The sequence below is a fragment of the Megachile rotundata genome, chromosome 10 (assembly GCF_050947335.1).
Source record: "Megachile rotundata isolate GNS110a chromosome 10, iyMegRotu1, whole genome shotgun sequence".
Classification (NCBI taxonomy): domain Eukaryota; kingdom Metazoa; phylum Arthropoda; class Insecta; order Hymenoptera; family Megachilidae; genus Megachile; species Megachile rotundata.
In genome coordinates this window covers 14,407,589-14,421,156 of record NC_134992.1, presented here as the reverse complement: position 1 = coordinate 14,421,156, position 13,568 = coordinate 14,407,589, and the positions used below count along the sequence as shown (strand labels likewise).

At 42.4% G+C, this 13,568-nt stretch overlaps 1 protein-coding gene across 2 annotated transcripts in view; it reads left to right on the top strand.

Moving 5' to 3' along the window:
- The window catches only part of LOC100880650 (unc-112-related protein), a 179,680-nt gene that overhangs the window by 152,194 nt on the left and 13,918 nt on the right, over positions 1-13,568 (top strand). The gene's annotated exons all lie outside the window — the stretch shown is intronic.

Below are 13,568 nucleotides of genomic sequence, written 5' to 3'. Positions count from 1 at the left end.
CGGAATAATTCGCAAAGGACGCCATTACGAATCACCTCATTGCGGGCACGAGGTCAATGAAATAACCGGCAACATCCTTTTGGCAGATTTCGCGAATATGCGTCGAACTTTTCATAGGTGTCAATTGAAACTAATTCGTGGATGAATATAAAGGGAAAGGGGAACATTTTTGTCTGGTCTATTAGCACTAGTGACTTGACAGGTTGAACATGTGCTGAGTATGTTATTAATGAGTATGTGTGCATATGTTCTGTAATATGTTTCCCACTGAATTTATTTTTTTTTAACTTGTTGAGATTGAAACTAGACTCAACAACAAATGATTGAAACCGTGATATGTTTCCCACTGAATTTATTTTTTTTTAACATATTGAGATTGAAACTAGACTCAACAACAACTGGTTGAAACTGTGATATGTTTCCTACTGAATTTATTTTTTTAACATGTTGAGATTAAAACTAGTCTGAACAACAAATGATTGAAACTGTGATATGTTTCCCACTGAATTTATTTTTTTTAACATATTGAGATTGAAACTACACTCAACAACAAATGGTTGAAACATAAATGTGTATATTTTTGAAGTATCCAATTTTATACTACTTTGATTTGAACAGTGCTTGCAGCTTTGTCATGTTGCAATATCATAACCGTATATTTAAATAAATAGAGGAGCACTAGAAAATTGATACTGTGAACGAATTTAACGAGGACCAAGTGTTTGGTGAAACGAGGGCTTCCGAAAATTAAACGCGGTCATATTTTCGGTGTTTGGAAGGCAGCCACGAGATCTCATTACGTAAACTGATTGAAATAGGTGCGAATGTTCGGCTTATCTTAACAAGTGGAATCAATTAATGACTCATCCATCGAAACTCGATTGCTCCTAATCTTTAATTACGATGAAATTATACAGCTACGAGCGATAAACTGATGGTAAGGTGTTAATAAGCGACTGGTTTCTAGCTGTTCGAATGAAATACGCGAAATATCGATCCTCGGCGTAAGCCGACTCTCGATCGCTCATTGGCGGTACAATTATAACGGATGTGTTCTCCATCCACGCATTACGACCGACATTCGACACCCCGCCGAACGCATATCGAACCACGAGTACGCATACCGTGGCACGTACTCACATTCCAGGAGCGTACAATCTCGTCTCGTGTCCCTTCGACGGGCATTTCGAAAATTCTGTCCTCGACATCGCAGAAATTCTACAAATTATTGCATAGATTTTTTACAAATGCATAGATTCACTCATACAGTTCACAAAAATATTTTGAGTCGAAGACACTCAAACGTTTCTGTCTAGATAGACTGTAGGACCATTTTCGAACGTGACATGCCATCGCAAATATTTATACTCGCCATACGTTCCTAGAAGCACGATTCTAGCTGAGCATATCGCATAATTGACTCGAGCGAAGCACGTATGGCAAATCACTTGAATGAGGCTACTGTATTGCTTTTCGATCTTGGATAAGCAACGTTTTTATCGCTAGAGTCGGCTGTTTTCGCGAACGTCTAAACACTGCGCTTTCTATAAGACTCGGTCAGAGTTTGTCAAGACCTTTCCCTATGGTTTATCAACTAAAAATAGCGGAGCTTATTAACTTGACCTATGATTTCTTTATCAGTTCGAGCTGCAATTTTAAGACAAATAAGGAAAAAGATTGAAAAAAATAAGGAAAATGTTAGATATCTTTTAAACTTAGGGATCCTCGTTCATGCAAATTGCGACGCAGTTGCAATATTAGTCATATCTAAAATATGCGTCGAGTATAAACAAGAGGGTTAACTCTTCATCACGAATATTTCTCGTATATTCGCAATCCGTGCAACAAAGCCGCATCGTGATCCACGTTTAGAAAAAAGAACGTACACGGCCAAGGAAGTCACGTGTGCTCTGTAGATCGATTTTATTCTCATGAAGCTTTGTGTCGAGATGCACCGATGAGAGTACGATTATCGTTCGCGAATCGTGATCGATGCTGGTTACGACATACCCGGTGCTCGTTCGTGCGAAACGATATTTCAATTTCTTTCGTCCAGCTACGAAATAACGCGAACTTAATTTCGCTCAACACCGGTGGTCTCGCGATCGAGAACCGGTCGAAGCGGCAGGACGAGTCGATTATCCTGACATGCGACTAAATCCCTCGAAATATTATATGCTTTCGGCCGTATCCCATTAATGGCAGGAAGAGGGATGATTCATTCGTGGCGGTTCCATCTTTCACCCTCGCATGTCTTCAAACCTTGTCATGGGGTTTGCCTCGGAATCGTTGCCTAACTTGCGGTCATCGTTAAGCTTCCGTAACAGAGGAGATTAATACGAAGGATTCTCTTTTTATACATATGTGATGGGGACTTGCAATTGCTTCTAAATATAATTTTTTATAAGTGTAATCTTACATGAATACAGAATGTTTCAATGCAGAATACAGACTCTTGCAATTGCTTTTAAATATAATTTTACATAAATGTAATCTTACATGAATACAGAATGTTTCAATGCAGAATACAGACTCTTGCAATTGCTTCTAAATATAATTTTACATAAATGTAATCTGACATGAATACAGAATGTTTCAATGCAAAATACAGACTCTTACAATTGCTTCTAAATATAATTTTACATAAATGTAATCTTACATGAATACAGAATGTCCCAATTCAGAATACAGACTCTTACAATTGCTCTTACTAAATATAATTTTACATAAATGTAATCTTACATGAATACAGAACGTTCCAATTTAGAATACAGACTCTTACAATTGCTCTTATTAAATATAATTTTACATAAATATAATCTTACATGAATACAGAATGTTTCAATGCAAAATACAGACTCTTACAATTGCTCCTACTAAATATAATTTTACATAAATATAATCTTACATAAATACAGAATATTCCAATTCAGTATACAGACTCTTACAATTGCTCTTACTAAATATAATTTTACATGAATACAGAATGTTCCAATACAAAATACAGAATCTTGCAATTGCTCTTACCAAATATAATCTTACATGAATACAGAATGTCTCAATAAACATCCTCTGAACATTAACATCAAGTACCAGCAAAATTAAATAGACATCGAATTTGTGTACCTCAAAATGCTTAAAGCAGATGTTTAAACCCGGAGTAATTACGAACCAGAGTAAGCATCCTGATGATCCCAGTGGACCGCCTACCTGTACACGAACAGCTTGACCCTACAAGTTTCTCGTAATACGCCGGGAAATAAAAGCAGTCATAACGTAGTAAGGCGGGTATTCGCGAAAGAGGGAAAGACAATGGTACATTGTGCGTCGGCCGACAGGAACACACTAGCCTGCTGGTGCATACACCGCATCCGTTTCTGATCCGAGCCTGTTCTGTATACACAGGATGTCTTTGAGAATGACGAAACCGCCAACCGTATTTTGTGCGATCTTTTTACGTTGCGAAATCTAATGCTGCACAAAAATGCAATTCTAATTCTTCTTGGGTTTCACTGTTTGCACTTTGAAGTGCAAGTTTATTTTTAGCGAGTCTGTGCTGAAGTTTCATGAATTTCTCTTATTATTCTTCTATCATAAATAGCTCACGTGTATAAAATTATGGATGTAGGTGAAAAATATTTTATTGAAAGTTGTGTTAAACTAAATGGCCTTCCTAGTGCAAACTTCTTGCGTTGCAGTAATTGCAATTCACAATATGCGAGGGTCACAGTAGAGATTCCAGCTAGCCAACGTTTTTTCAACTTGTGAGTCAGTTCATCGATCGGCATCGCTCGAATTTTACCCGTTCCGTTGTATTCCAAGTTTATCAATTCAGCGACGTACGGGAGTAATCGACCTTTCGCATGAATGGCATCATTGACAAGCTCGCGAGAAACTTTCCTTCTCGATTATGCAACGGTTAGGAAAAGTCACGTACACAGTTTATTAAATTGAATTGAAAAATATACTACTGGAAGTGTATAGTATATTCCCCGATTACGCGAAACGGACCCGATAATTTTCAGTTACGTAAACAAAGATAATCGGAAACCGGTAAACAGAGATGTCTCGCCGGAAATTTTGTACGAGGATGCTAATTAGCAAAGAGAACGGCGCCCAGACGATGATATTGCGCGCTCACCGAGGGTATCATCGTTTCGGTTAGAAAGTATTGCGATAAGAGTGCTCGCGATACACGCAGAGTATAATATTGATACAAGCTGATAACTCTCCTCGTTCGAAGACGTTAAAAGTGCTATCTGCCTGGCTATCGGAATGTTTAAAATCCTATCGAGAATGTGCGAAAACAATCTTGAGTATTTACGTCTCGGCGCTTGGGGTCAGAATGATGCGAATCGTTAACTAAATTAATAGCAACAGTAGAATAGTCTGAGTCATAGGAATAGTCTAAGGATATGGTGTTAACGAATTCGTAAGGAAAGGAAGCGAAACTGCGAAGAGCTCGAGGGTACGCCTTATATCAACAGGAAGATAAACGACGAGATTGCCCGGAGAAAGGGGCAGGAAAAAAGAGCGAAATCAGCGGCTGCAATCCAGGTATGCACTTGGGCGCATTGCCAGGATGCTAGGAATGCAACGTGCGGACTCGATCGCATATGAGTACACGAGTATGCACTCAAGGAAATTGCGGATGCAGAGATGCGCCGTGATCGCAGAAATGGACTTTCGCCACAAAAGTTTTTTAGATGCGGGAGAAAGCGCTTTACATATCGTCAAACTTGCAATTACATAAAACACGATTATACATATTTAAAGGAAGTAATTGAGGGATAACTTCTGATGATTTCTTCTTTCATTAAATTTATAACACTTTTATTCTACATCTACATCTTCATTTTATACCTTGCTTAAGTCACTCAATGAATTTGTGGTCTATTTACCTGCTTCATCTCGATCAGAAAATATTTTGACAAATATGTGTCACGGTCGAGACCTCGATCCATTCCAGTCCATGTCAAGGTCCGTGTATTTTTGAGGAACATAAACATTTCGGGACTCCATCTTTACCTTGCGTATATTTTGACTCTACGGTACCAAACTCTTCAAGGTCGACGACCAGTCGACCGACTGTCGTATTCAAATTCCAGCCTGGCGATACCAAGTGACTCTAAATGGAATTTCATTATCTCTTTCACCGACATCGAACAAATACTCCGCAAATTTTTCTTGCATCCACATGTTGACACAAGTATTCAGTGAGTCAAAAGTTGGAGAACAATGTCGAAAAAATTTGTGAAATTATCAATTCGTCCACCATCTCTATCCGAGACACGGTACGCAAGATGTCCGCGGTTGTTTTACAAAATAATTGACGCGGTGTACACGTTGCACGCGTGCAAAGCGCACAGATTCGCAGGACTCGATCCGTGCATCCATATTCATACACAAAGTCGCATCGAGTATAATGTGTCGACGCGTATGCAAGACTTGTCTCCGACTGTACGAGCGGTGAACGCGTAGGCGAAACTCGCCTCTTGGTTTCCATTCACTCGGACGCCTTCGTGTCCATTCATGGTGTTTAGTACGTAGTATGTCGACTCTTGTCACGCATACCGCTTCATAAGCTGATAGATTAGAGGCCGAATTACCTTCTGCTATCTCTACCTTGTTGCTGGTAGCCCGACAAAGGATCGGCGACAGTGATCAGACCTGTAATTAGTTAAACGCTGCATGCGGAACGATGCATTTTGTAACACGCGAAGTTGATGACATAAAAGTATCTCGAATTACCACTTATTGTGTATCAATTGAAAGCTCGAACCTTCATAAAAGCGACTGCGTGAGTGCTTCATTAATATTCGTAATATGAAATGAGTAAGTCAAACAATAACCGGTTGCGAAACTATAAATCAGATTCAATTTGAACGTAGCTCAAAATGCCACTTGTGATCAATTCGAAGTCGTAGATCGAATTAGACTTCCACAGTCGCTCTTATCTTTATCTCTTCGGATGTGGTTCTAGATAACTTAACAGTGATGCTGTCGTTTAACGAAAGCGTACAAAGTTAAATTATCGGCAGAGCTTTAGCTACCCGTTGCAGAGTATTTATAGAGACCGATAATTAAGCACTCTTTCACAGGGGAAAAAGTCTGAATGGCGTATGAAAGGCTAACGGCTGACAGTGATACATAGCGAAGACAAGAAGGGTAATAATAATAGCCGATAAGTCAGTCTTGTTACAGCCGATCGGTACGATGTCTGGATGGTTGCATCATTGCAAAGATCCCCGTTCATGTCCGTAAATTGCGATTTTCTCGGCCCACGTGTGGGGAGATCGAGCGACACCGTGATCTACGCAATCCTTTCAACTTCCATCGGTTCTGTGTTGTTCCTTGACTAGTGTCCACGCGGCTAACGCAGTTGATCCGGCGCCCGTTTATGATTTACCGCGATTGATAACACACGTACTTACGTATCTGTCCGGCTTATCTGCCTACGCGATTGAACGTTGCCTCGTAACGCACGAAGAAAATGAATCGAACGAAAATACACGGAGTTTTACCCGCGTGAGATGCATAAAACCTTTCAGCAAACCTTATTCGATTGCAGAATAAAATGCAAGTCGTTTGTGAAAGCTCTGCTGATTTTCAGAGCTTTTTAACTTTGTGATAATGAAGCTGTTGATCGACAGATCGCAACGCAATTCAATCTGAATCTCGATTACGTTCTCTGAATAATACATTTGAAAAAGTCCTTGAGCCAACACGGCTCTCGTCAATGCAAATATTGAACGTTCGAATTCCGAGAAGATAAACGATCTCCTAGATCTCCAAAGTGTAGCATTGTGCTTCGGATAAGCCAACGTGACCCAGATAGCTACTCGAGATCTGACCTGCTTATGGCGAAGATCATTTACAGGTTTCTCGCGTATACATGCTCCGAAAGGTACGATATGCGTCTCGAAAGATTTACGGTGGTATAAACGCGCGCGTACATATACGTCCGAGAGACTGGATGGCAATTACTCGCGCGATATAGGACGCTGGAAACTCTGTGTCAATCGCGCCGGACGAAATCGCTGTTTGGTCACGAATTTTCAGACTATCCGTGCCTAGTCGAGTTTCAGATTATCTCAACATGACGCGTTGCAAAAGACGTTCCGTCTTAGAACACCGAGCGTGTTTCATCTCCCTCTGGAGAATCGATGTACTCTCCGAAGAGTTCGATGACGGTTTTTGCCACGAAATACCGGGAAATTAATGAAGCGGCGGACGAAAGTATTAAACGCTTTTCGCAGTCGGTGACACACGACGGGTATTTAACGTAGTCGCTACACGCGTTCGAACGAAGCAAGAAGCGCGTGGCTCGCGTATGAAAGGGACCCATTCATCGCGATACGAGTTTCTGCGTCCAGAAGAATGCTAACGAGATTGTATAATTGCTTCGAGTATGATATATTAATGCGCGTTTACATGACAGGCTCGCTGGTGATCGCGAATGCAGCGGTCGTGCGAGGAAAAATATGGAATCGCGAGCAGCCGCTTCCGGAAGCCAGCTATCTTCGCCGAGTATTCTTTGTCTCGAGGTTATTTTCTTTTTTACTCTGCACTTTGCACTGCAGTTTCCGAATTCCGAAGTTCAGATACTGAAAGACGTTTACGTATACTGTAACCGCCATTTTGTGGCATTTGAACACAAAATGAAATAAAAGATATTTCTTGTGTACTACGATATGTTCCTCTATAAAGGCAAGAGTCCCAGTATTCACTTTCTGCATACACCGGAAACAGTGTAACAGGGAAAGGGGAGCCTGGCGTCAGCGGAAGTCGATGATACTCGCGAATGTGCAGAGTTAAGGATGTGCAGCTGCGATAAGGCAGAATCGTTCTGATACGAGTGCACGAAGTGTCCGTGGTTCGTCAGCGAATCTCTCCCACGATTTTTCGCCTTCGCTTTTTGGAAGTTGCAATTTCGATGAACGTCGAGTTTCGTTAGGCAAAATATTTTCGTCGCAGGAGCATTCACGGTATGCCCGACATGGCGGTCGTAAACCTCGAGGACATTCTTTTCGGCTCGCCTTGGAACGTATCGAGCTCGTGACGCTCGTAAAATTTTACTCGGAGGACGTTTTACAGGAAAAGGAAAAACGGAGATGTGATTCCATAAAGATTTCTCCTTTGGAGACTGCTTTAAACGAAAACAAGACGCCAACAGAAATAAGGAAAGCTTTCGGTCAAATAAAACGAGACTCTTCGCATGACATTGTAAACATGTCACATGAAATACAAGTTTATGTAAATTCTTCTAATTTTGAAACGAAATAATATTTTAATTTTCTTTTACTTTTTACGAAACTCTGAAAACAAGTTCTATAAGAAAGATTAAGGGGTTGAACATTGGAAGCCATTCGCAACAGTTCGTGTCTGGTAAGGGTCGAGGATTAAATTATTAAAAGAAAAAGAGGCACCATTGTAGTCTTTCCTTTCGGATCGATCGTGTGCTTGAACTTCTCCCACATTGTTCCTACATTCGCAGAACAGTGCACAAAGACAGAAACGCTACCCTCGCGAGGGAGAACCGCGTCGAAGAAGAACAAAAAATGATAGCCATCGATCCTTGCGTGGACGAAGAAACGTAGAGTCTTTCGTCGATCGAGAGAGTAGCAAATGAACGGGTGGTGAAGACAAATTGCTTGGGAAGCTCAATCACCGGCTACGCGGTAAGAACCGTCTTCTCACCGCCAATATACACACCAGAAATTGTTAATGCGTCGAGAAACTAATATTTCTTCGCGCGTTTCTCCTTTCTCCCCAGAAAAAGTGCTCCTGTGCCACATTGCCTGGGAATTAATCATTTTCTTACCGAGTGTGTACATGCCGATATTTTACTCCTAGGGGTGCAAGATAGATTGAAAATTTGTAACTGTACAAATTTCTAAATGTAGGGGCGGGTGATTTTACCCTCGCTGCATGGGGTCTGCGGGGACCCTAATGTCGGTGGTTAGTCCGAATTTCGTTTACGACCTTGCGACAAGTAGATGTCCCAAAGCGCACTTAACATTGCGAAATATGGCGGCGATTTGCATCGCCTTGCGTCATCGAACGCGTCGAGAATCTTTTCACCCGCTTTTGCGCGTGAATTCACGCGTTCTCTCACGTTCTTCGCGCATACCTGTTACATACCGCGCTAATTATCACGTGTATCCTGAGAAAATGTTTCATTGTCCCTTCGTTCAGCATTCGAGGCAGCCGGCTGGAACGAGCTCCACGGTTCGCGTTGGTCTTGTAGCTTTTGTTTGCGTAGGACAGCGATACCTTGAACCGGAAACGTGTCAGGCACGTTGATTGCGCGGAATATATCAATCTGACGTCGCGAGTCCATTCACAGGCGCCAGACGCGGACGGACATCGCCAGGAAACGGCGATGTTCGCGAATATCGCGAATGACTTAATTAACATCCTTCGATTCGTAAAAACGCTGTCGTCAACATTTTACAGTTTGAATTAAAGAGATTAGTCGAACAGTGGAGGGTTGGAACATCCCTTAGCAACCTTTGAAGAGGTATTCAGCGTCGAATTATCAGAGCGAGTCGACGCTTTCCGATGCAACTGAGTGCAGCCAGTCGAGAACAACAAAAAGCAGATTCGCCAACAATAGCCCGAGGCTACGAAACAATCGCTACACGCTCCATCCCTCTCGGTACTTCGAGAAAGCGAGGAAGTCGCGCGTATAATGAAACGAAAAGAGGGAATAACCTCTTTCTCTCTGTCTGGCAGTGTCGACGTACCGGAAGTGCGAGCCGGTCGTGCATCATTACCGCGCGCGTTTCCCGTGGAACGACTAATTGCGACCCTCTTTCCCTCTTCCCTTCTCTTCGACGTTGTCTTCGTTCGAGCCGCGTGAGACTTTCTCCGTCCTCCTCCGTTCTTTTTCCGCTCGTTTTCCTTTCTCAAAGTAAATCGCGCGTTCATAACGAGGACCGGTACACCGAGTTCGGCCAGGGATGAAATCGATTTGGTCAGCGGTGAACTCTTGATCGACGAATGAGGGAAACGACTAACGAGGAACATTAATCTACCCTGGCTACGACATTGATTTTCTTCTTATTCGAGCACTTGAACACACGATTTTGACTGTAATATCAATTACATGAAGATTTCACGTTTAGATAGTTCTTATGATCTGAGGGGGTTCATCAACGTAATAAGGGTAGATATATTTCGTGAATCGTTTGTATCATATCTTGAATCGTAAAGAAGCCGAGTGCGAATAACATGTTCACTCCCATAATAGTTTTCTCCAGACTGCGCCCCACCCTCAACCCCCTTTGGGACTCTATAAATACGAACGTGACCCAGTTTTCTTTCCTACGGCGAAGGAACCAAAGACGTCGTAAACCAAAATTATCGGATGACGCCACGTCCTGGTTGCGAGCGGGTTACAGCAGAATTCGCGAAGGTCGTTTTGACGCGATTCGATCATCAACTTTAACGACCATGTCGAAAGATGGTGTTCGATTACCGGGTGTTACGTATTTGGAGATGATGCGTCGATGACGGAACGATATTTCCGTTTTACGAGTTTCTTCAGCTGTGGAAATACGTCGTAAATGTAGAATTACGAAATTTATGTAGTTGATTAGAATTTCAACCCTCTGAAGTTAGGCAGTCAAAGCGATATCATAACTAAGGTTCTAAAATCTTACGTTTTCCATTTTACCGTTACATCGATTAAACAATGACGTATTCGAAAAGGGATCGAACATGAGTCACGAATTGTACCGTACAAAATACAGACCTTCAAAAGGAGGACTTAAAGTTATTTTCTGCTCACTGGAAGTTTAACGTCCTCGATCCTTTCTCCGATCGCTCATCGATCGGACACCACTAGCATCCTAATTCGACGTGGATGACCCATTGTGTCTCAAAAACATGGTCGCCATTCAGTCGCGAAAGGATTACTCATTTCCAGCGCGTGATGGATGGAGTCTAATCGGCTGTATAAAAGGGTAAATGCAGGAAAGTCTCGTCTAGGCTCTGAATTTCGGGGTGGAAAGTTGGAAACGTTCGCGAATATTTCGTTGCCGATGGGCAACGATCCATCCGTCTGGTGGACGAGCCACTGCGGGGTCGTTGTTCCGACATTTATTGTGTTCCCTCTCTCGTTCTCCCCGTTCCATTCTGTCTCCCTTCCTTCCTTTTTCTCTTTTTCTGTCCTCTTGTGCTCCTCTCTCGCCATACTCAACCGCTCCCTACTTCTTCATCTATGTAATTGCGTGTGTAGCGTCATTCGCGGCATCGCTGGCGCGACGTTTTCCCTCTTGTTTCTTTTATTTCGGTAACAATCCGTGACCGGGGATACAGTTGCAAATTAGTCCCTGGAATTCCACGATTAACTTCCAGCTTCGATTTTTTTGAGCTTTGTGAGGACTTCGGTGTGCAATACTATTGGAGAGCTTTATGAAAACTTCGGTGATCGATGTGCAATATTGTGAGGGATATTGAAGTCAGCAAATATCGACGATGTATATTGCTTGAGATTTAAATTTATAACATTTTGAGTGTCAAGTATCTGTCCCACAAGACAAGGATCTTGCTTCGATACCGATCTGAATGTTCTTTCGTAACATTTAATAATTCAAAAGACAGAAAGTACAAGGTGGCAAACTGCACGGTAGCCGGGGGCCTCATGGAGATACCTGGAAAGATTGCGCTGGAATTTCATAAGTATAGGTGGTCCTTTGTTCGCCTGCCAACGATAGAATCGGGTCAGCACTCCCTTCGTTCGATATCGTATCTATCCGGAGATCGATACGATAGCGTCGCCATGGGTCCCGCAAGACGAGCAAACCTCTGCGAAACCTAAAAATTATATCTCTAACAAATTACTCCTTGCAAATTAAGGAGCAGCGTGAGAAATTTCAACTTCGTACAAGTGCCAACAAAAGCCTGTGCAATAAGAAATGCATAGATGTATATCTTAAAAGCACAATAGGTTGCCGACAGGGTTCGCGACGCGGATGGAAGGTCGTAACGAGCAATAAACGTCGTGCACGAAAGAATGCTAGGCGTCGCTGGGAAAAAGGGCCGAAGAGGTGGGTAGGCAAAAGTGACTTCAGATAACGCCACGGGAACGTATCGATTTCGTTGGCCTTTTGCTCGAACGTGGGCAGATATATGCGGGCGTGTCCAACGAATTGAACCACTTTTTTCGAACGAGTCTATACGGGCACGTTTCCCTCGGGAAAATATGGAACTCTTTCACATTTTCTCTACAGAAGCTCACGATAAGAGGAAGAATCGTACCTGATTAGACTTTGATTTACATACCGTTTAAAATCCACTCGATCATCATTATATCTTCGCTCCAAAGACATTTCCGGCTTTTCCGCTTGGAGGAAGCTAAATCGCTTTATTTGCACATAATACGGTGCGACGTTCGTGGCGCGATTTTCCACCTACGTTCCCATGAACGCGGCTATTCAAAAGTGCACTTCCTCGAGACTCGGGTCATTCGAACAGTATCCTCGTGGAAAGATGCGCGATCGCCCACGCGACATTTCGACGCGGATTAGAGGTTAAACAAGGTTATCGTGGATAAACTGCCATCTGCTACGAGGCTAAATTCGCGTGTACAGTGGACTATCGATATACTGTATTCGGTAGCCTCGACCTCCCACCATTACAAACTATTTCACAAAGAACATTGCCAACTGTAAAAACTCTTGCGCCAGTTTAACTCTCATTGAACGAGAGTTTAACTCGCGACGAGAGTTAAAACACGAGAAAAGAACAGAGAAAAAAAATCGATAATTGTACAAAAGGAATTCCGATGCGCCCCATAGACGAAACGGAGCTCGAAAGGACGACCGTGCAACGGAAACAGTTACGGCCTTGACTCGTTAATTAAATTCTACATACATATTCATTCATTCGGTCGGAGGAAGTCCATACAGGTAGCGTCATCGTTCTGCTACCAGTTGCTAGTTTCGTTCGTAGGAGAAGGAGGAAGAGTGTTTGACGCTTGCTGTGCGTCATCGCCTACGAACACGGGTTTTCGTTAAAGCCACCAGTCGTTTTCTTGTGTATTCTGCCTGCAGAAGGCCCGCAGGCCATATACGATCGTTTCGTGTCGCGTTCGACTAAAAACGGAGGACAATCTGATGTACGCAGACGCCACCCTTTTATGGACGGAAAAGTCAGTCGCCATTCTTATCAGGTCAACGGCGATTTCTCAAAATAGAATGGCGAAATATAGTCGAGAATTTCTGTTATTTAATTGAACACCTGTTGCGCGGGTTGTGATGGATTAACGACGTATAAACACGGCGTTAATAATTGAAAATTAACGACGAAAGATTAGTCGATGGTGAATTAGTGTCAAGGCACGATAGATTTCTCTTGGAAGTTTCGAAACGAATAATAAGAAAATTGTTAGTAAGATAGGTGACACACCGTGTGCGTCTCAGTATTGTAGGATAAAAATTTGTGCAAAATGCTGGGTAAATGTTTGCAAAATGATAGACACAGAAATGATAGTCAACGAGGTCATCGGTGGACGTACGCAGAAGTGGATCGAAAAGGAGGACACATCAGTGGCAATGATA